Below are 23752 nucleotides of genomic sequence, written 5' to 3'. Positions count from 1 at the left end.
CAGGATTTAGATACACCTGTTGGTAGCAACGCCAAATTGACAGGACCCGAACCAAGTAGGGGCGGGTACCATGCAGAAAGGCAGATTGCACGGCACCCTTGTGACGACCTGATAGGCTGGGGCGTCACATATATCAGTAACCTTTCTTCACCTGGTGATTTCCATGACTTTTCCTACTCGCTGTTGTGCGTTAGTTATACCACGTACAAATCCATTGGGAGGAGGGAAGACATTCAGGAACGCTTCTCAGCACAGAGAACATTTGGCCAACCTTGCTGATTTTGGCAGGACCAGCCGACTACCCCGAGGGGGCATGTTGGGTGTAAGGATGGGTCTGTGAGCGCTCAGTCAGCACACTGTATGACACTGAGGAGACTCCAGTCATTTTATGCCCCTCTCAGCAGCTGTAGTGGGACTGTACTGGTGGTCTTCCCCATACTGGGAGCACCAGGCAACCACAGTCACTGCAGTAACAAGACGATGCTGAAGTTGGTTTCTTATTCGTCCAGTTTCTTATTCGGGGCTGAAGTTGGTTTCTTATTCGTCAGTTTCTTATTCGGCAATTTAGTTTTTTCAGTTTTTTATGCATTTAACAAAAACAACACATGACAATAATAAAATACAATGCACTGATGTGCCCTAATATAAATACACTCAAAATCAGCTGCAAAAATTATAAAACTGGCAAAAAAAAGGGGCATCAAAGTGGGCACCAAAGTATGTTAGTGAAAGGGTTAAATGGCTTTGGGCCACTGATCGAACACCAGAATTGCATATCTAGTGATGCCTCTAATCAAACTGAAGTGACTCCAGCCTGGCCCAAAGGGGTTCTGGGCATCAGAACTGGCATCAAAGTGGGCACACAGCCAATTTTCACAGATTTGAATAAGTAACCAGTGTTTTTGAGGGGTTAAATGGCTTTGGGCCACTGATCTCACACCACATTTACATACCTAGTGATGCTAAACATCAAATTCAGATCACTCCAGCCTGGCCCAAACAGGTTCTGGGCATCAGAACTGGCATCAAAGTGGGCAAAACCCCAGTTTTCACAGATTTGAATAATAACTGGTGTTTTTGAAGGGTTAAATGGCTTTGGGCCACTGATCTCACACCACATTTACATACCTAGTGATGCTAAACATCAAATTCAGATCACTCCAGCCTGGCCCAAACAGGTTCTGGGCATCAGAACTGGCATCAAAGTGGGCAAATGGCCAGATTTCACAGATTTAAATAAGTAACTGGTGTTTTTGAGGGGTTAAATGGCTTTAAGCCACTGATCTAACACCACATTTACATGCCTAGTGATGCCACACATCAAATTCAGATCACTCCAGCCTGTTTGGGCCAGGCTGGAGTGATCTGAATTTGATGTGTGGCATCACTAGGTATGTAAATGTGGTGTTAGATCAGTGGCCCAAAGCCATTTAACCCCTCAAAAACACCAGTTACTTAATCAAATCTGTGAAAACTGGGGTTTTGCCCACTTTGATGCCAGTTCTGATGCCCAGAACCTGTTTGGGCCAGGCTGGAGTGATCTGAATTTGATGTTTAGCATCACTAGGTATGTAAATGTGGTGTGAGATCAGTGGCCCAACGCCATTTAACCCCTCAAAAACACTGGTTACTTATTCAAATCTGTGAAAACTAGCCATTTGCCCACTTTGATGCCAGTTCTGATGCCCAGAACCTGTTTGGGCCAGGCTGAAGTGATCTGAATTTTATGTGTGTCATCACTAGGTATGTAAATGTGGTGTGAGGTCAGTGGCCCAAAGCCATTTAACCCCTCAAAAACACCAGTTACTTATTCAAATCTGTGAAAACTGGGGTTTTGCCCACTTTGATGCCAGTTCTGATGCCCAGAACCTGTTTGGGCCAGGCTGGAGTGATCTGAATTTGATGTGGGACATCACTAGGTATGCAAATGTGGGGAGGTCAGTGGCCCAAAGCCATTTAACCCCTCAAAAACACTGGTTACTTATTCAAATCTGTGAAAATTGGCTGTGTGCCCATTTTGATGCCAGTTCTGATGCCCAGAACCTGTTTGGGCCAGGCTGGAGACACTTGAGTTTGATTAGAGGCATCACTAGATATGCAATTGTGGTGTGAGATCAGTGGCCCAAAGCCATTTAACCCTTTCACTAACATACTTCGGTGCCCACTTTGATGCCCTTTTTTTGCCAGTTTTATAATTTTTGCAGCTGGTTTAGAGTGTATGTATATTAGGGCACATCAGTGCATTGTAGTTTATTATTGTGATGTGTTTTTGTTGTTAAATGTATAAAAAAACTGAAAAAACTAAATTGCCGAATAAGAAACCAACTTCAGCATCGTAGTAACAAGTGTGATCTCTGCACTGAGCACATAATACAAGGGTCTGTATCAGTGGCGTAACTAGTGTGATGGGCCCCGGTGCGAAAGTTGGACCTGGGCCCCCCTCCGGACGTTGGTCAGATGAATGGGCACCTGTAGCGTTTTAAATCCTGTCCTGTCTCTAATGCATAATTAAAAAAATATAAATAGTTTTAAAAAAATTCTACTCATCTTGCCTCTGCTCCCACATCACCAAGTGTCCTCTGTAGCGAGCGCGGAGTGGCCTGCAGTTGACATCAGAGTGTGTCCTATAGAGCATGACGGTACTACCATGCTCTGCCCCCAGTCACGGTATGGACGTCAGCTGCCAGCCACTGTTTGCCCGGCAGCGGGTATAGCAGTGCAGGGACCCAGCGGGTCAATGTGCTGTGATGCATTTCAGCTGGATGTGCGCCCTCAGACGCTCATCCAGCTGAAGTAGGAGCTGGGGTTGGCTGGTCCCCTGTACCTTTGGGCCTGGAAACAATCTCTACGTTTCTCTACGTTTGTGATCGTTACTCCCCTGCCTGCTCTCCTCACCCCAACCACCAACTATAGGCTGCTGAAGTCAGCTCACGTATTGTAAAGATAAAGCACCCTCCCAGGACATACTGCATCAAATCTACTTTAGGCCATGTGCTCACATTGCGTTTTTATGTGCAGAAAATCTGCACATAAAAACGCATGTTTGGAACAAAAAAAAGCAACTGAAAAAAATGAGCATTTTTTATTGCGTTTGCGTGTTTTTTCACCTACTTCTTTTTGAGCGTTTTTTAGTCATGGCAATCATGGGGGTTCAAGCGCTGTACCCCCGCGGTCGCCAGGTCCTGGCTCTCGCTGCCAGGAGCAGTACCCGCGCCGCTCTCGGCAGTTTAACCCTCTAAATGCTGCAATCAATGTGATTGCTACATTCAGAAGGCAGGGAGAGGCATCGCTTACCCCTCTCTGGCGATCGGGTCCCTGTAGTGCAATCACAGGGATCCGATCACTGCCATGGCAACCCTGGGTCATCACCATGATGACCCTGGATAACTGAGGTATGGATCGCCTCACAAACCAGGGCACCTCCGTCACCAGAGTTCCCTGCAACAAGGTCCCGTGGTAAAGACCATGAGGCCTAGATGCAGGAAACCCTGGTGACATCACAAGGTGAACTGAGTTCATGGCGGCGGATCTGCAGGACACCCCGGTGATCTGCAGGCATGAACTCGATTCACCTTGTGATATCACCGGACTTCCCAGAAGCAATGTCCTGCAGTAAAGACTGAGATAAGGAAATGGCTGCAGGGAGCCCCAGTGACATCAAAAAAAGCATATAACATACAAATATTCAACGTGGGCATTACACATGCGTTTTTTCCTGCATTTTTCACTGACTCCATTGAAGTCAATTGGTTAAAAAGCAGGAAAAAAATGCAGAAACAACTGACACACTGCTTCTATTTTCAGCAACAAAAACTGCAAAAAACAGCGTGGGCACAGCAAGTGAGGATTCAGACTTTGCTGAGATGATTTTTCCTTGCTTTTATAGATTAAAAAAGCAAGGAAAAACGCATGAAAAAGCCACATGTGCACAAGGGCATCTGTGTATGTAGCAGAGCAGTGCACAGTAATTTAGCTGGATTTAGATACAGGACCTGGCTGTGCGGCTTTCATCAAACTGCTGCACACTTCCCCCCTCTGCTCACAGTGTGACTGATTCTGTGAGATGGCCCCAATCACCTGATCAGCCTCATCCCCCCCAAATCCCAAAGTGTCCAAAGCAGCATACATTATTACATTAAGATAACATAGAACGTAAAGGTCAGATGCACTTTCCTGCCACAGCTCACCCTCTCCACATGATCGCACATCAGTAAATAAACAATCAGACGCTGTCGGTGACTGCACAGAGCGATGGAAGGGAAGCAGAGTATATACAGCCTGCGCTGCTGCCCTCACCTGTCATATCTTCTGCAGAGGCCGGCAGCACAGTGTACAGTACTCACGTGCAGAGACTGGAGGGGGCAGAGCTCACGCTGCCCGGCCGCTGCTACTGAAAATGCAGGAACCGCTCTCACTGACAGGAGCGGCTGCTGATCTGCAGCGCGGGCCCCTAACCTGCGACCGCGGTAGTTACGCCCCTGGTCTGTATAGCACTGGGCCACCGGAGCTGTCACTAAGGCCAGGCCTCCGAGTCCTCACTGTAGTAGGGCTAAAGAAGCCCCAATAGGTGACGCACAGCGCCTCCTCCCCACTCAACAACGTCTCCTCCCACGCACCACCCCACTATTCCAAGCATTTCCACACCGTTTCCACCCCCACAGCCGCTGTGTCTCCCTGCTCATCACCTGCCAGCAGCGATAGAGCCGTTAGACGCGGGAACCCGTGACAAGTCTCCAGTGCCCGAGTTCTCCACTTACTGTGAGGCGAGCGGCGGCTATGAACACAAAACCGCACATCAACACAAGCCACTGACACCGGACCGAGGCTTCCACCCAACACCAACAGATGTACAGCTTCAAATGCCGCGCGGTGCGAAACTGATTGGTTTATCATTATCACGTGACCCGGCTACATAGAAAACACCCAATCACTGTACAGTATAGACAAAACCGAAATGCGCCAATCAGAATTGGCTGAGATTGATCAGGAAGTAATGGGATTCCTAGATTGGATAATCTGCACATTGAAGGCGGAGCTCATAGCGGTGCAGTCTGATTGGTTGCTGTCTATGGAATGACATGCGCAGTTCTGCAGGTGCTGTGTACGGGGGCGTCTTCTACACTGCGTTGTGTGCACACCTCCGGTTTTTGCAATGCGGCACAATCCGGCACTTTGCAGGAAAATCGCAACCGGTTTTTTTTGCTGCCGGTTGCGATTTTCCTGCATAGACTTTAATTAGTGCCGCATTGTGCCGCATGGCCTTGCGTTCCGTCCGGTTTTTGCCGCATGCGGCAGATTTAGCCGATGCGGCGGCCGGATGGAACGTTGCCTGGCACGTTTTTTCGTGCGGCAAAAAAAACCGCATCGCGCCGCATTCGGCCAATGCGGCACATTTTTCAATGCATGCCTATGGCGGCCGGATGCGGTTTTTTCCACTGCGCATGCTCATTAGCATGCCGCAAGCGCAAAAACCGGACGGGCCGCAAAGGAAAAACTTATGCAAAGGATGCGGTGTTTTCACCGCATCCGTTGCATAGCTTGCACAGCCGGATTGAGCCGCAGAGCTCAAGCCGGATGTGTGAAAGTAGCCTTATTAGGCTACTTTCACACATCCGGTTTGAGCACTGCGGCTCAATCCGGCTGTGAAAACTATGCAATGGATGCGGCGAAAACACCGCATCCTTTGCATAAGTTTTTACATGCGGCCCGTCCGTTTTTTTCCGGTTGCAGCATGCTACTGAGCATGCGCAGTGGAAAAAACCGCATCCGGCCTCCATAGGCATGCATTGAAAAATGCGCCACAGCGGCCGGATGCGGCGCGATGCGGTGTTTTTTGCCGGAGCAAAAAACGTTGCAGGGAACGTTCGATCCGGCCGCGGCATCGGCTAAATCTGCCGCATGCGGCAAAAACCGGACCGAACGCAAGCCCCTGCGGCACAATACGGCACTAATGTAAGTCTATGCAAAAAAAAACGCAACCGGCGTTACAAAAGCCGGTTGCGGTTTTTCTGCAGAACGCCGTATTGTGCCGCAGAGCAAAAATCCGGATGTGTGAAAGTAGCCTTAGGCTGCTTTCACACATCTGGCTTGAGCTGTGCGGCTCAATCCGGCTGTGCAAGCTATGCAACGGATGCGGTGAACACACCACATCCTTTGCATACGTTTTTCCCATGCGGTCCGTCCGGTTTTTGCCGCTTGTGGCATGCTACTGAGCATGCGCAGTGGCAAAAACTGCATGTGGCGGCCGGATGCGGTTTTTGCCGCATCCGGCCGCCATAGGCATGCATTGAAAAATGCGCCGCATCGGCCGAATGCGGCGCGGTGCAGGGTTTTTTTGCCGCACGAAAAAACGTGCCAGGCAACGTTCCATCCGGCCGCCGCATCAGCTAAATCTGCCGCATGCGGCAAAAACCGGATGGAACGCAAAGCCATGCGGCACTAATTAAAGTCTATGCAGAAAAAACGCAACCGGCAGCAAAAAAAAACCGGTTGTGATTTTCCTGCAAAGTGCTGGATTGTGCCGCATTGCAGAAACCGGAGGTGTGAAAGCTTTCACACCTCCGGTTTCTGCAATGCGGCACAATCCGGCACTTTGCAGGAAAATCGCAACCTGTTTTTTTTTGCTGCCGGTTGCGTTTTTTCTGCATAGACTTTAATTAGTGCCGCATGGGCTCGTGTTCGGTCTGGTTTTTGCCGCATGTGGTAGATTTAGCCGATGCGGCAGCCGGATGGAACGTTGCCTGGCACGTTTTTTCGTGCGGCAAAAAAAACCGCATCGCGCCGCATTCGGCAGATGCGGCGCATTTTTAAATGCATGCCTATGGCGGCCGGATGCGGCACAATGCGGCAAAAAACGCATCCGGCCGCCGCATGCGGTTTTTGCCACTGCGCATGCTCAGTAGCATGCCGCAAGCGGCAAAAAACGGACGGGCCGCACGGGAAAAACTTATGCAAAGGATGCGGATTTTTCGCCGCATCCGTTGCATAGCTTGCACAGCCGGATTGAGCCGCACAGCCTTAGGGTATGTGCGCACTAGGCGTTTTTTTCACGCTGCGTTTTTATGTGCGTTTTTGTCTAAAAAACGCACCCGCGGCTAAAAAACGCGGCAAAAACGCATGCGTTTTTGCCGCGATTTGGTGCGTTTTTTGCTGCGTTTTTGCTCACTGCGTTTTTAATCAGTGCACAATGCCATTAAAGATTGTTGATGAAAAAAAAAAAAAAAAAAAGGTCTGATGTCATTTCCTTCTTCAAAATGTTCATTGTATGCAGGAGAGCAGACAGCTGCAGAACTAGTGTATGCAGGAGAGCAGACAGCAGCTGCAGAACTACAAGTCTCAGCATCCTCCATTCACTAGTGTATGGAGGAGAGCAGACAGCAGCTGCAGAACTACAAGTCTCAGCATCCTCCATCCAGGACTGTATGCAGTTTTTTGCCCAAAAAGAAAAAAAAAATGACGTAGGCTTCGCCATATTTTTGTATGCTAGCCGGGTACAGCAGGCAGGTACGGGCTGCCCCCAACCCCCAGCTGCCTATTTGTACCCGGCTGGGAACCAAAAATATAGAGAAGCCCTTTTTTTTTAATTATTTCATGAAATAATTAAAAAAAAAATGACGTGGGCTTCGCCTAATTTTTGAGTCCAGCCGGGTACAACTAGGCAGCTGGGGATTGGAATCCACAGTGCAGGGTGCCCATGCTTTCTGGGCACCCCCACTGCGAATTGCAGTCCGCAGCCACCCCAGAAAATGGCGCTTTCATAGAAGCGCCATCTTCTGGCGCTGTATCCAACTCTTCCAGCTGCCCTGAAGCCGGGTGGCTAGCTAGGTAATAATGGGGTTAGGGCTAGCTGTATAGCTGGCCCTAAGCCCGAAATTCATGGTGTCACGCCAATATTAGACATGGCCACCATGAATTTCTAGTAATGATAAAAAAAACACAACACAGAGAAAAATATTTTTATTAGAAATAAAACACAACACAATTAGTGACTCCATCTTTATTGAAATAAACCCCCCTCCGCAGTAATCCTGGGTCAGGGTCCCGCGCCGTCCAATCCGGATCCAATATCATCTGATCGGTTTGCTGGAAGGCAAAGCGATCAGATGATGTGTCAGGATCAAGTGCCTGAATCACATCACACAGCAGCTGATTGTATAAAAGCCGATTATACAATCAGCTGATGCATCAGTAGAAAAAAAAAAAAAAATAATACTCACTTATGTGCTGTGCTGATTACCGGCAGCTCCTGGAGCGATCGATTGGACAGGAGTCTGATCCTATACGATCGCTGCCGGAGCTGCCGGTAATCAGCTGATGAAGTCCCCTGACGGCAGGATCAGCTGATAGCCGGCCGGGCGCGAAAAAGCCGGCGACACCGCGATCAGCTGATGCGTCAGGTGACTGCATCAGGTGATCAGCGCCAGGTCCTGCAAGCAAGGTCCTGCCCCGGGGAGACTGCACACAGCCAGAGCGGCGGGACCGGGAGGAGCTGGGAGCGGGCATGGCACCGGGACCCTGCGGACAGGTGAGTATATGACATTTTTTTTTTTCTACTGTTCACTTTGGTTTTCGCCGCTGCCTCCACCTCCCGCCCAGACATGGCGCCGCACGGAGCTGACATGGCACCGGACGGGAGGTGGAGGCAGCGGTGACGGTACCGGGAGGATTCCTGCTTCTGTGTTTACCAACAGAAGGAATCCTCTTCCTGTACACGTCACTGTAGTACCCACCCCTTGCGTTTATAGCTGCGTTTTTAGTCATAGAAACGCGGCTATATGCGTTATTCATTGCGTTTTTAACATCTCATTGAATTCAATGAGTGAAAAACGCAGTGGAAAACGCAGAAATAATTGACATGCTGCGTTTTTGTGGTCACCACAAAAACGCAGCTAAAAAAAAACGCTGTGTGAGGACAGCACTTCTGAAAACCCATTGACATTGCTGGGGAAGCAATGTCACTGCGTTTTCAGCACAAAAACGCGGTAAAAAACGCCGCTAAAAACGCGGCAAAAACGCCTTCCCCAGCAATGTCAATGGGTTTTCAGAAGTGCTGTCCTCACACAGCGTTTTTTTTTAGCTGCATTTTTGTGGTGACCACAAAAACGCAGCATGTCAATTATTTCTGCGTTTTCCACTGCGTTTTTCACTCATTGAATTCAATGAGATGTTAAAAACGCAATGAATAACGCATATAGCCGCGTTTCTATGACTAAAAACGCAGCTATAAACGCAAGGGGTGGGTACTACAGTGACGTGTACAGGAAGAGGATTCCTTCTGTTGGTAAACACAGAAGCATGAATCCTCCCGGTACCGTCACCGCTGCCTCCACCTCCCGTCCTGTGCATGTCAGCTCCGTGCGGCGCCATGTCTGGGCGGGAGGTGGAGGCAGCGGCGAAAACCAAAGTGAACAGTAGAAAAAAAAAAATGTCATATACTCACCTGTCCGCAGGGTCCCGGTGCCATGCCCGCTCCCAGCTCCTCCCGGTCCCGCCGCTCTGGCTGTGTGCAGTCTCCCCGGGGCAGGACCTTGCTTGCAGGACCTGGCGCTGATCACCTGATGCAGTCACCTGATGCATCAGCTGATCGCGGTGTCGCCGGCTTTTTCGCGCCCGGCCGGCTATCAGCTGATCCTGCCGTCAGGGGACTTCATCAGCTGATTACCGGCAGCTCCGGCAGCGATCGTATAGGATCAGACTCCTGTCCAATCGATCGCTGCAGGAGCTGCCGGTAATCACCACAGCACATAAGTGAGTATTATTTTTTTTTTTTTTTTCTACTGATGCATCAGCTGATTGTATAATCGGCTTTTATACAATCAGCTGATGTGTGATGTGATTCACGTAGTTTAACCTGACACATCATCTGATCGCTTTGCCTTCCAGCAAACCGATCAGATGATATTGGATCCTGATTGGACGGCGCGGGACCCTGACCCAGGATTACTGCGGAGGGGGGTTTATTTCAATAAAGATGGAGTCACTAATTGTGTTGTGTTTTATTTCTAATAAAAATATTTTTCTCTGTGTTGTGTTTTTTTTTTATCAATACTAGAAATTCATGGTGGCCATGTCTAATATTGGCGTGACACCATGAATTTCGGGCTTAGGGCCAGCTATACAGCTAGCCCTAACCCCATTATTACCTAGCTAGCCACCCGGCTTCAGGGCAGCTGGAAGAGTTGGATACAGCGCCAGAAGATGGCGCTTCTATGAAAGCGCCATTTTCTGGGGTGGCTGCGGACTGCAATTCGCAGTGGGGGTGCCCAGAAAGCATGGGCACCCTGCACTGTGGATTCCAATCCCCAGCTGCCTAGTTGTACCCGGCTGGACTCAAAAATTAGGCGAAGCCCACGTCATTTTTTTTTTTAATTATTTCATGAAATAATTAAAAAAAAAGGGCTTCTCTATATTTTTGGTTCCCAGCCGGGTACAAATAGGCAGCTGGGGGTTGGGGGCAGCCCGTACCTGCCTGCTGTACCCGGCTAGCATACAAAAATATGGCGAAGCCTACGTCATTTTTTTTTTCTTTTTGGGCAAAAAACTGCATACAGTCCTGGATGGAGGATGCTGAGACTTGTAGTTCTGCAGCTGCTGTCTGCTCTCCTGCATACACTAGTGAATGGAGGATGCTGAGACTTGTAGTTCTGCAGCTGCTGTCTGCTCTCCTGCATACACTAGTGAATGGAGGATGCTGAGACTTGTAGTTCTGCAGCTGCTGTCTGCTCTCCTGCATACACTAGTGAATGGAGGATGCTGAGACTTGTAGTTCTGCAGCTGCTGTCTGCTCTCCTGCATACACTAGTGAATGGAGGATGCTGAGACTTGTAGTTCTGCAGCTGCTGTCTGCTCTCCTGCATACACTAGTGAATGGAGGATGCTGAGACTTGTAGTTCTGCAGCTGCTGTCTGCTCTCCTCCATACACTAGTGAATGGAGGATGCTGAGACTTGTAGTTCTGCAGCTGCTGTCTGCTCTCCTGCATACACTAGTTCTGCAGCTGTCTGCTCTCCTGCATACAATGAACATTTTGAAGAAGGAAATGACATCAGACCTTTTTTTTTTTTTTTTTTCATCAACAATCTTTAATGGCATTGTGCACTGATTAAAAACGCAGTGAGCAAAAACGCAGCAAAAAACGCACCAAATCGCGTTTTTTTAGCCGCGGGTGCGTTTTTTAGACAAAAACGCACATAAAAACGCAGCGTGAAAAAAACGCCTAGTGCGCACATACCCTAAGGCTGCTTTCACACTACGTTTTTTTAACATGCATCATGAACGTTTTTTTGCTGTAAAAGTGGATCCTGCTTTTACAGCAAAAAACGCATGCTAACGCATGTGTTATTTTGCAGGATCCTGTCACTGGATGTTTAGGGGCGGGCATTGGAGTCATGTGATCGGGAGTGAGGGGAACTAAACGTGCCAGGCTGGGAGCCGGCTTCTTACAACTGCGGAGGTTCGTAACCAAGGTAAACATCGGGTAACTTGCTTGGATACCCGATATTTATCTTGGTTACGAGCGTCTGTACACGTAACCAACGTAAACATCGGGTAACTAAGAGAAGTGGTTACCCGATATTTACCTTGGTTACGAGTGTCCGCAGCTCTCAGGTGGGAGAGAGAGACAGGAGAGGGAGGGGGAGAGACAGAGAGAGGGAGGAATGAGGGGGTGGAGGGAGAGGGTGAGAGAGGGAGGAGAGAGAGGGACTGATCACCTGAGACTGGTTTCTGTGCATGCTCAGTACAGCAAGCAGGATCCTGTCTATCAGCATGCCAGCGTTCACATGCGTTTGCATGCTGTTTAGTAAGGATCCAGCAATTTGCAGTATTTGGACGCAGCTCAAAAACGCTACAAGTAGCGTTTTTGAAAAATGTTAAAAAACTGCAAGTCGCTGGATCCTCACTATAACGCACGCAAACGCAGGTGAACGCATGTTAACGCGAGTCCATTGCAAATGCATTGAAATGAAAACGCATTTGCACTGGATCCGCTTTTGCGTTAAAAAAACGTTCATGACGGATGTTAAAAAAACGTAGTGTGAAAGCAGCCTAAAGCAGGAGGTTTCTCGTTCTTACCCTACGTGTGACCGGCAACACACTGAGGCTACATGGAAACATCAGGTTTCGTCTGTTACACCTCTGGGCAGTGCCGTCAGTTTAAAAAGACCACAAGAACAGACTGCTTTCACACATCCGGCTGTAGCAGTGCGGCACAATCCGGCTCTTTGCAGAAAAAACGCAACTGGGTTTTTTTGCCGCCGGTTGCGTTTTTCCCACATAGACTTTCATTAGTGCCGGATTGTGCCGCATGGCCTTGCGTTCAGTCCGGTTTTTGCCGGATGCGGCATATTTAGCCCATGCGGCGGCCGGATGGAACGTTGCCTGGCATGTTTTTTTGTCCGGCGAAAAAAAAAACGGATCGCGCCGCATCTTGCCGATGCGGCGCTTTTTCCAATGCATGCCTATGGACGCCAGATGCGGCGCGATGCGTCAAAAACCGCATCCGGCCGCCCCATGCATTTTTGCACTATGCATGCTCAGTAGTGTGCCACAACCGGCAAAAACCGGACGGGCCGCATGTAAAAACTTCTGCAAAGGATGCGTTTTTTTTCGCCGCATCCGTTGCATAGGTTTTAGAGCCGGATTTAGCCGCACTGCTAAAACCGGATGTGTGAAAGCAGCTTAAGAGGTCGTCACCGCAGAGCAGGACTTGTGTCTGGCTCTCAGGCTCCAGCGGTATAAACACACGTATAGTTATGTGAATATTCACAATAGGAACAATACGGTAAAATGTGCACTGCTAATTAATATTCGCACGTTCACACAGTAATACCTTTACGCACACAAATCTAACTACGTCAGCGCTAGTGTGTATGCGGCTCTGATCCCTTCCATACGAGGCTGATGCTGGTTACATTACACCCTTGGGGACATACTAAAAAGAATGAAGAAGGAATGAACAAAAAGAATAAACTTCTTGGTTCCTAATTATAGAGATGAATAATAGGTTTCATAGACATCATAGACATGGAATGAACATCTATATATATACAGTTAGGTCCAGAAATATTTGGACAGTGACACAATTTTCGCGAGTTGGGCTCTGCATGCCACCACATTGGATTTGAAATGATGTTGAGGATAAAGAATTGAGTATCCAAAAATACTTAATTCAGCCATTTCATAGACTCAGTTATATAGTTCAGTAGATGTGAACTAACACACATATTTGTGAATGCTTTTGTTTCTTACTAACACGTTTATATAAGTATATTGCATATTCAGTGTATTTTCCTTAAACTCAGTATATACTAAAATTTATATATGTATAGCTTGAAGATGGCCACCATTTCCTGGTTTACACCCAAGACAGATGGACAAAGGGAAATTCCTGAAGCCTTGGATTGACCAATCCAAGGGGCATATGCAGATCTCTCTACGTCATGAAGCCCTGACCTACGATACTTGATTGGACTAGAACTTTTGTTTACACCCCTTTTACTTCGTGGTTTAAGTGTCCGAGAATAAAGATTTTCAGTCTTGCCTCAGCCTTGGTCGTGAGAGGAAGAGTTTTAATTGATTTCCAATTAATTATCATTCTTTTTCGCCGTGCACAAACGACATTTTAATTCGGAACAACGATCAGATCGGGGAAAAAGGGATCACTTGTATCCATCCTCAACAACTGGAGGCACTGCTGGGATACCGTAAGAAAGATTGGCCGAACTTCTATCTCGGATCCGAGGGATCGTTTCCTAGTACCCACAGGCCACCGAAACAGGAGCTGATCACTCAAAATCGCAGGTAAGTGTCATATATAATGTATATGAGATTTGCCTGCGGTTACGGAGACTTGTGGCGAAAGGTCTGATCCCTGAACTGAGGAAGGGGTTGACGCTATTGACCCTTAGCGGGCTTGAATCTTTCGCCGGTAGTCTAAGAACAAAGAGACGGACCCAGACCCCATAGCGTCATAGGGTCCGTGGGTCATACGATCTGATCGTTTGGTTTTTTTTTGTTTTTTTTTTATTGCTAATTGTGAACGGTGTTTTTAGCTTCATAGATAGCTTGTAGATTCTACGCTCTGATCTAGTTTTCAAAGAGTTAATTGCCTGTAGTTTTTTCTTCTTCGCTGTGACCAAAGGAAGAAGGGAGGTAGTCACAGACTGAGCGCGGGAATTGTATTACACGCTGTGTCTGCAGTGTCTTAGACAAAGAAAGCAGGGGGGTTGATAGTTAATCCCCCCCTTGCCTGCATTTCTTCACTAAGAGGAAAGTTTGTGTGTGTTAGAAAGCGGGGCGGGTTGGAATGCCCACAGACGCAGCTGTTGTCTTTGTTCTGTGAAGGAGAAGGGGGGTGGAGGGTGAAGAGGCAGACGCCGGGTGTTAAAACAGCGCAGCTCTTTGGAGCGAGGAGAGAGGAGGGGTCAGTGGGCTAATGTACAGGAGGTGACTGCAGCCTTTGTATACTACATTAAGTTGTAATGATTTGAAAGAAAGACAAGTGTTATTTTGGCTTAAATTGGAACAGAACCTGACGGGTTTATGCATTTTTTTTGGTGTTTTCAGTTGAGTTATTTTCTTTTTGAACAGAAGTATGAGAACTAGCGATTCCCTTGTGTTGCGGACACAGCCACTGTTTGTTAGATATTAAACATCAGATATTAGATATTGAATATTAAATATTAAATATTGAATATTGAGTGTTGGATAAATAATAGACGAGGCGGGAAGGGTTCTGTTAACTTAAAGTGGATTTAGCGTATTCCTCTGCGTTTTAAACGTGAGCCACTGTTATGAGGGGGTAGGTCTTCATAACGAGGCAGGAAAGGAACTCACTTTAGTTGAGGTAAGGGTGCTGGAGTTAGCGGATTCTCATGCGTATTAGACGCGAGTCACTGTCAGCGTGTTACAAACGCGGACGAGACGAGAAAGGACTCCATTGGAACGGCCGATCCAATTAAGCACTGTATACTCTGTTCAAAAGATAAATATGTTGTTTTTAGTAGGAGCTGAGAACGCTGTCGCCCTAGTTACAAAAAACGGAAAAAATATAAAAGATTGTAAAAAGTTGTGTAATATCGTTGGACTACCACTAGATGGCAGGCTGCAACCCATGTATTGAAGTTCAGATTAATCTGTAGTGAGTTTATAATGAAGGACAAAGACCCTATTCACTGTCTGTTGCTGTTTGTAGAATCACTAAATGTGTTTCTCTAGCGGTGCCTCATTGTTCTGCTCTAGAAGTCATTATATCTGGTGCTAATCAAATCTCTCCTTTGTATGCTGAAATGCAAATTTACAGGCACCAAAAGTATCCCTGGTTTACTACGTAGTTCCAGCCACTCCCAGTACACCCAGGGAGTCACAACATGGATGCTGCACCCGGAAGTCAGGTGCCTGGAACTTCCTGTGGCAGCCGTCTTGCTACACCCACTGATGGCAGTACACCTCATAAGCCACACCCCTCGCAATGGCTCTTTGTTCAAAGCTCTCCACCCATCCCCGGTGGGAGGTGTTCTCTGGTATATATGACTAACACATTTGAATAAGCATAAATTGTATATTTGTTTACTCAGCTATCCCATAAATGCAAGTCAAAGATAAGTAAGTGAAATTTTTACAGAAATGATGTGGAAACAGATCTGTTCACATAAAATTAATTGGTATTTTAGAAGTCCTGCAGCATTATATCATAAAATAAAATAGAGGAAGGTAAATATATATATCTTTGTACTGTGTTAGTTAATTTAAAACAAAAATCGTAAACGACTTACCCCTACTGATGTCAAAATGTATCAAATCCATTTGTAAAAAGGAATTAGGAAAAATGTATAATGCATTCAATGTAGATATGGGTAATGAATGTGTTCACTGCTACGTCTTTGTTATAACAAAGGATGAGTTTTTTTCTTCTTCCTGTCTCGCTTTTAAGAGACAGGGATGGAATGTGTCTTGATGGAATGTGTCTCTCTCCAATAGTGACGTGAGTTTGGTTTAACCCTTAGAGTTCAGGATTTCACATTTTTAGTTTGCTGTTTATACCTGAATAGGGAATATTAAATTTTATGGGATGTGCGATATAATTTGTGTTGTTTTGTGTTTAATGGCGATTTATTTGAACAATATATTTTTATTTTGTGACTCTATCACCTTTTCTGTTTTTACGATTATTTCTAAACCATTCATATATTTTTTGCCAGTTAGTCGCCCAGTCACAGCTGTCATTTCATCATGTCTCAGTCGTTTCTACTATGAAAGGTTTTTCTTTTCTTTATGGATACAGTGTTGTTTATTGTAAAGTTTTGAAATTTCCCAGTAATGTATATTGTTGTGAGATGTACGTTATTTTCAGTGTTTGTTCATTTTAGTATGTGGCTAATTTATTACCTGCTGTTTTATCTTTTCTTTTAGGGAATACCAGTATAAAAATGCTGAATTTTGCCATATTGGTAAATAAACAATTAAACAAGGGGGGAATAAGGTATTAATTATATTCTCCAGTTTCTTGGAGGGTGCAGTAGGCATATTAGATAGGTTTTGAAGCTGACATTTTTCCCATAAGTTATGTTTATTAGATTACTATGAGGTATATCTGTTAACTGAAATAGGAAAGTCTTGTCTTATATGTTTATTTGTTTATTTGTTTGTTTATTTATTTAGTATTCTCAGTCATGTGAAGTATAGATGACCACTAACTGTATTATGATCAGAGATGAAGTTATAAGAATGATCTAATGTATATTTTTTAGTTTTTGTTTTTATAGATGAAACCAGATGGTGGTCGATTCTGCACTGGATATGCTGCTGTTTACACCACATGAGGTAGTCTAAATTCGACCACTCCCTCCAATCCTATTGATACAGGAGACAGTGATGCATTAAATGCCTCTCTTGATGGGTAGAACAGGAGTGGGTAAGAGTCTTTAGAGGTGTATGTAGGTTGTAGATTTCTTCCTGTTGTCAAATGAATTAGGTATGCCGAAAAGAAAGTCTAGATCTGAGCTGATGGATTCGGATGGAGATCCTTGCACAGGTGCAGCTGACCAAGAAGCAGTGAACGGGCCTAGAGTTGAGAGTCTTTCACCAATACCGACCATGCCTTGGTGACATTGGTCACGTCAGTGACTTCTGTTACTCCTTGTGTTCTTAAATCCCTACAGGAACAAGCGATACAACAAGGAATGGACTGTGACATGCAAGGAGCCAACTGACTGAGGAAGGTCTGTGGACAAAGGGTGGTAAGCTTTCTCTGTCATGAGAGCTCTTCTTAATGATGGCCCAGGTAACATCTGTGAAAGACAATTGTCAGTGTGTGCTTTGGTGACACCGGGTTCAGTACCCAGGTGGGCAGACTCACCCAGTCTTGTGAGACAAGTGCCTAGAACGAAGTGAGAAAAAACTGTAAAGAGTCCGTAGAAACACCCTGCACCTGCTCTACCCATTCTTAGAGACTGCAAACTGATTATAGATGTATATCATGAGCACGTTGTATGCAAGTCTGTGCGTGTTGTGTAAATTTCTCTCCAGGTTTGGTCAGAGGCATTCCAGTGCAGAAAACGACATTATTGTTGAGAAGCACATGAAGGTGGTATGTAAGAAAAATGTGTTTACAAAAAGTGTATATTTTATAGAAAAGTGAAAACTAGTAAATCGTGTATAAAATGTATATGTTTTGTTTTCTTTTTGCAATAAGCAGGTTTTTATGTAAGATGTTTTTTGGTTTAGCATAGACATGTATATTTTTATATAATTGACTGAATAGTGTGATAAACAGGTGTATTCTCTAATTCCAGATCTTAAATCAGAGCTATTAGCATATGGTCTCCAGTCAGGAGACTGATTGATCCTAAAGGACAAGCGAGAAAGAGCTATGAGTCAACACTAGAGGAGCTGATCCAACCACAGAAACATCTATGGATCCACACCTCGCATTGTAGAAGGGTTAATCAACCAGAGCTGCACTGAGCGTTCTGCTCATGCTTATCCTTTTCAGAAAACCCTGTACAGTTTTAGACCAGCATTGCCAGAACAGTTAGAAGAGAGGACTTAGAGAACCTTGAGACATGGGAAAGTCCAATTACAAAGGGTGAGGACTCGCCTAGGAGTCCTTGGTCTCAAACCATTGAAGAAAACCCCTTTCCCCTTTCCGCCCATGTTTCAACGTTCAGTTAGGCAGGTTTTTCAACAGATTTTTCTACCTCTCTTCCTAAGGGAACACAGTACCCTTAGAATTTAGAAATGGCAGAAGTAAGTCTTTAGGGGGGACTGTTGAGGATAAAGAATTGAGTATCCAAAAATACTTAATTCAGCCATTTCATAGACTCAGTTATATAGTTCAGTAGATGTGAACTAACACACATATTTGTGAATGCTTTTGTTTCTTACTAACACGTTTAGATAAGTATATTGCATATTCAGTGTATTTTCCTTAAACTCAGTATATACTAAAATTTATATATGTATAGCTTGAAGATGGCCACCATTTCCTGGTTTACACCCAAGACAGATGGACAAAGGGAAATTCCTGAAGCCTTGGATTGACCAATCCAAGGGGCATATGCAGATCTCTCTACGTCATGAAGCCCTGACCTACGATACTTGATTGGACTAGAACTTTTGTTTACACCCCTTTTACTTCGTGGTTTAAGTGTCCGAGAATAAAGATTTTCAGTCTTGCCTCAGCCTTGGTCGTGAGAGGAAGAGTTTTAATTGATTTCCAATTAATTATCATTCTTTTTCGCCGTGCACAAACGACATTTTAATTCGGAACAACGATCAGATCGGGGAAAAAGGGATCACTTGTATCCATCCTCAACAATGAAACTTCTACAACAGAATTCAAGTGCAGATTGTAACGTTTAATTTGAAGGTCTGAACAAAAATATCTGATAGAAATTGTAGGAATTGTACACATTTCTTTACAAACACTCCACATTTTAGGAGGTCAAAAGTAATTGGACAAATAAACCAAACCCGAACAAAATATTTTTATTTTCAATATTTTGTTGCGAATCCTTTGGAGGCAATCACTGCCTTAAGTCTGGAACCCATGGACATCACCAAATGCTGGGTTTCCTCCTTCTTAACGCTTTGCCAGGCCTTTACAGCCGCAGCCTTCAGGTCTTGCTTGTTTGTGGGTCTTTCCGTCTTAAGTCTGGATTTGAGCAAGTGAAATGCATGCTCAATTGGGTTAAGATCTGGTGATTGACTTGGCCATTGCAGAATGTTCCACTTTTTTGCACTCATGAACTCCTGGGTAGCTTTTGCTGTATGCTTGGGGTCATTGTCCATCTGTACTATGAAGCGCCGTCCGATCAACTTTGCGGCATTTGGCTGAATCTGGGCTGAAAGTATATCCCGGTACACTTCAGAATTCATCCGGCTACTCTTGTCTGCTGTTATGTCATCAATAAACACAAGTGACCCAGTGCCATTGAAAGCCATGCATGCCCATGCCATCACGTTGCCTCCACCATGTTTTACAGAGGATGTGGTGTGCCTTGGATCATGTGCCGTTCCCTTTCTTCTCCAAACTTTTTTCTTCCCATCATTCTGGTACAGGTTGATCTTTGTCTCATATGTCCATAGAATACTTTTCCAGAACTGAGCTGGCTTCATGAGGTGTTTTTCAGCAAATTTAACTCTGGCCTGTCTATTTTTGGAATTGATGAATGGTTTGCATCTAGATGTGAACCCTTTGTATTTACTTTCATGGAGTCTTCTCTTTACTGTTGACTTAGAGACAGATACTCCTACTTCACTGAGAGTGTTCTGGACTTCAGTTGATGTTGTGAACGGGTTCTTCTTCACCAAAGAAAGTATGCGGCGATCATCCACCACTGTTGTCATCCGTGGACGCCCAGGCCTTTTTGAGTTCCCAAGCTCACCAGTCAATTCCTTTTTTCTCAGAATGTACCCGACTGTTGATTTTGCTACTCCAAGCATGTCTGCTATCTCTCTGATGGATTTTTTCTTTTTTTTCAGCCTCAGGATGTTCTGCTTCACCTCAGTTGAGAGTTCCTTAGACCGCATGTTGTCTGGTCACAGCAACAGCTTACAAATGCAAAAGCACACACCTGTAATCAACCCCAGACCTTTTAACTACTTCATTGATTACAGGTTAACGAGGGAGACGCCTTCAGAGTTAATTGCAGCCCTTAGAGTCCCTTGTCCAATTACTTTTGGTCCCTTTAAAAAGAGGAGGCTATGCATTACAGAGCCATGATTCCTAAACCCTTTCTCCGATTTGGATGTGAAAACTCTCATATTGCAGCTGGGAGTGTGCACTTTCAGCCCATATTATATATATAATTGTATTTCTAAACATGTTTTTGTAAACAGCTAAAATAACAAAACTTGTGTCACTGTCCAAATATTTCTGGACCTAACTGTAATTGCCTTATTCTGTCTGTCTTGCTCCAAAATGACGTCATTACAGTGACAACCGTCGCAATAGGGCGTGCACTAAAGAGCCTACGACCAACGGCTCAGCTAAGTGAACAGCACGAACTACGGCGCGACAGGACGACGCCCGACACCTTTCCCTGCACCCACACGGAGCCCCGACTCCCAGGTGACTGCTGCACCCCCGGGAGCCCACACCGAGAATCCAGCCGAGACATACCCCTGCGTTGCTGGGATCGTGCCGGGAGTCGGCATACGCTGGTAACCATGGTACACATCGGGTAACTAAGCAAAGCGCTTTGCATAGTTACCCGATTGTGTACCATGGTTACCAGCGTAACTCGGCTCCCCCCCCTGCACTCCGCTCTCCGCATGTATATACTGAACAACTGAACACACACACACGCGAATAGTCACCTTTCCCCAGCCATGCAGTCCCCAGCACTGACGTCCTCAGCCCAATGGCCCCGCTCGGCTCCACCCCCCCCCGCACTCTGCCCTCCGCATGTACACACTGAACACACACCCCAACACTACTGCACCCATCATCCCTGCACACACACAGGCACTACCGCTCCCATCATCATACCCGCACACACGCGCAGGCATTACCGCACCCATCATCATTCCCACACACACCCCGGCACTACCGCACCCATCATCATCCCCGCACACTCCAGACCCCGTCATCCCCGCACACACGCAGGCACTACCTGAGTGAAGTCTCCGGTGACAGCGCGGCTCACTTCAGTTGCTGCGTGGAGCTGACACAGAGGAGTCGTGTTCTACGGCGCTCCCTGTCAGCTTCATGTAGCAGAGCTGATAGCGTCGTGTGGATTACGTTGGACCTGGAGGGGTATTTGGGGATTAATAAAGTGGTAAATGAGGGGGGTTTTTTGTCATTTATTCCAAATAAAGGATTTTTCGTTGTGTGTGTTTATATACTTTCACTTACAGGTTAATCATGGAAGGTATCTCGGGGAGACGCCTGCCATGATTAACCTAGGACTTAGTAGCAGCTATAAGCTGCCATTTAATTCCTTATTACCCCGATTGCCACCGCACCAGGGCAATTCGGGATGAGCCGGGTAGAGTCCCGGGACAGTCACATCTAATGGATGCGGCAATTCTGGGCAGTTGCTTGGCTGATATTGTTAGGGTGGTGGGCTCCCCATAACGTGGCGCTCCCCATCCTGACAATACCAGCCTTCAGCCGTGTGGCTTTATCTTGTCTGGTATCAAAATTGGGGGGACCGCAGGTTTTTGTTTTTTTTAGAGGGGGGGAGAGACCAGGAGTGATTTTAAACGATTTAGATCGTTCTGCTGGACATGCTGAGCATGCGCAGTAGAACGTGACGGGATCCGTCAGCGTATTCCGCCGCTTAGTGCATTGCGGCGAAATCCGCCCCCATAGACAATCATTAGACACCTTGGCGGATTCTAACGGAATCCGTCAAGGTGCGATATTTTAATGAGCCAAAAAACGCTACATAAAGTTCCGCCCGACGCTGCGTCAAATTAACGACGCAGCATCGTCCAGCCGATGCAATGCAGACACTTGCATTATAGTGTGTCGTCAATACAAGTCTATGGAGAATAGCGCAGTGCGGTAACGGACTGTGCTATTCTCCATAGCGGCGGATTGCGCTGAACGCAAGTGTGAAAGCCCCCGAACACACACACACACACACCTAGATAGTCACCTGTCCCCAGCCATGCAGTCCCCGGCACTGACGTCCTCAGCGCCATGGCCCCGCTCGCCTCCACCCCCCGCACTCCGCCGCCCGCACACATTACCCTGCAGGATGGGGGCACATGTCAGGATGGTGGCTGCACCACGATGGGGGCACATACCAGCATTGGGCCACATCACAGCATCAGCATATTTTTGTTATCTTTACACTGTTCATGGCCTCCTTTCATTACAAGCCATGGACATCATTAAACATTAGACTCATCTATTAAAACTGTTCCTTCTGTTGTTTGTCATTTTAAAACCAATAAACAATTATAAGAATACTAAATTAAACCTAACCCATCCAGTCCATTCATTACCTTATTATTCAATCTGCTAACCTACATACACATTCTAGACTACCGGATATGTTAGAATCGGGCCACCTTCTAGTAGAATATATGTGGATAATAGGGAAATGTACACATATACCACACAAACAAGTGTATATTTTATTCCCTAAGCTGAGTATTCTGCAGCGATTTGACAGCACATGTGTGCGTCAAATCGCTGCAGAAACACTGCATAATGAATGCAGTATTTTTGTTAAAAAAAGCCGATTTCATGCGCTATGGCTGCTACCCCCACAATAGACAGAGTGGGAGCTGCACCCATAGTGCACGGAATAATTTTATGAACACACGGATTTGGGTTAAAATTTTAGCACCCAAATCGCTCGTTCATAACAGCATCGTTCGCACATATCATGCACAATCTTCATAGATTGTGCAGGGGACGCAGGACGCATGCATTTAAGCTGCAGTGCAATAGGCAGAGTAAATGCATGTAAGTACTCAACGTGCACACGAGCCCTTAGGTGAACATAATAAATAATAATTATAATAAATAATAATAATAATGAACATAATAATGAACACAAAAGATACTGTATGTAGATAACAGGGGAATGAACACATATACCACACAAACAAGTGTATATTTTATTCCCTGTGTTAGATACATGAGGCATGAACATGGAATATATGTAGATAATGGGGAAATGTTGATATATACCACACAAACAAGTGTATATTTTTTTTTGTAAATTCTTTATTTAAGATGTTTCTTAACCCCTTCAGCCCCGGGGCACTTTCCGTTTTTGCGTTTTTGTTTTTTGCTCCCCTTCTTCCGAGAGCCGTAACTTTTTTATTTTTCCGTCAATCTTGCCATATGAGGGCTTGTTTTTTGCGGGACAAGTTATACTTTTAAATGAAACCATAAGTTTTACCATATGGTGTACTGGAAAGCAGCAAAAAAATTCCAAGTGTGGAAAAATTGCAAAAAAAGTGTGATGGCACAATAGTTTTTGGGATGTTTTATTCACGGTGTTCACTATATGGTAAAACTGATGTGTGGGTATGATACCTGAGGTCGGTGCGAGTTTGTAGACACCAAACATGTATAGGTTTACTTGTATCTAAGGGGTTAAAAAAAATTCACAAGTTTGTCCAATAAAAGTGGCGTACGTTTTGCGCCATTTTCCGAAACACGTAGCGTTTTTATTTTTTGGGATCTGTGGCTCAGTGACGGCTTATTTTTTGCGTCTCGAGCTGATGTTTCTAATGGTAGCATTTTTGCGCAGATGCTACGTTTTGATCGCCTGTTATTGCATTTT

At 45.7% G+C, this 23752-nt stretch overlaps 1 protein-coding gene across 5 annotated transcripts in view; it reads right to left on the bottom strand.

Annotated features, from left to right (window-relative positions):
- The window catches only part of LOC142251310 (uncharacterized), a 136532-nt gene extending 131693 nt beyond the window's left edge, over positions 1-4839 (bottom strand). For 3 of the 5 annotated variants that reach the window (XM_075323993.1, XM_075323992.1, XM_075323988.1), the window contains exon 1: positions 4297-4527. The gene's annotated coding sequence lies outside the window, so the exon portion shown is untranslated. Of the gene's footprint in view, positions 1-4296; positions 4528-4757 lie in introns of those variants that run through there. The other 2 variants (XM_075323989.1, XM_075323990.1) reach the window with 2 other exon arrangements.
- Between the last annotated feature and the right edge of the window lie 18913 nt (positions 4840-23752).

Source organism: Anomaloglossus baeobatrachus, chromosome 9, assembly GCF_048569485.1.
Source record: "Anomaloglossus baeobatrachus isolate aAnoBae1 chromosome 9, aAnoBae1.hap1, whole genome shotgun sequence".
Taxonomy (NCBI): domain Eukaryota; kingdom Metazoa; phylum Chordata; class Amphibia; order Anura; family Aromobatidae; genus Anomaloglossus; species Anomaloglossus baeobatrachus.
The sequence above is the reverse complement of the archived record's forward strand: the minus strand, read 5'-3'. Positions and strand labels throughout refer to the sequence as shown.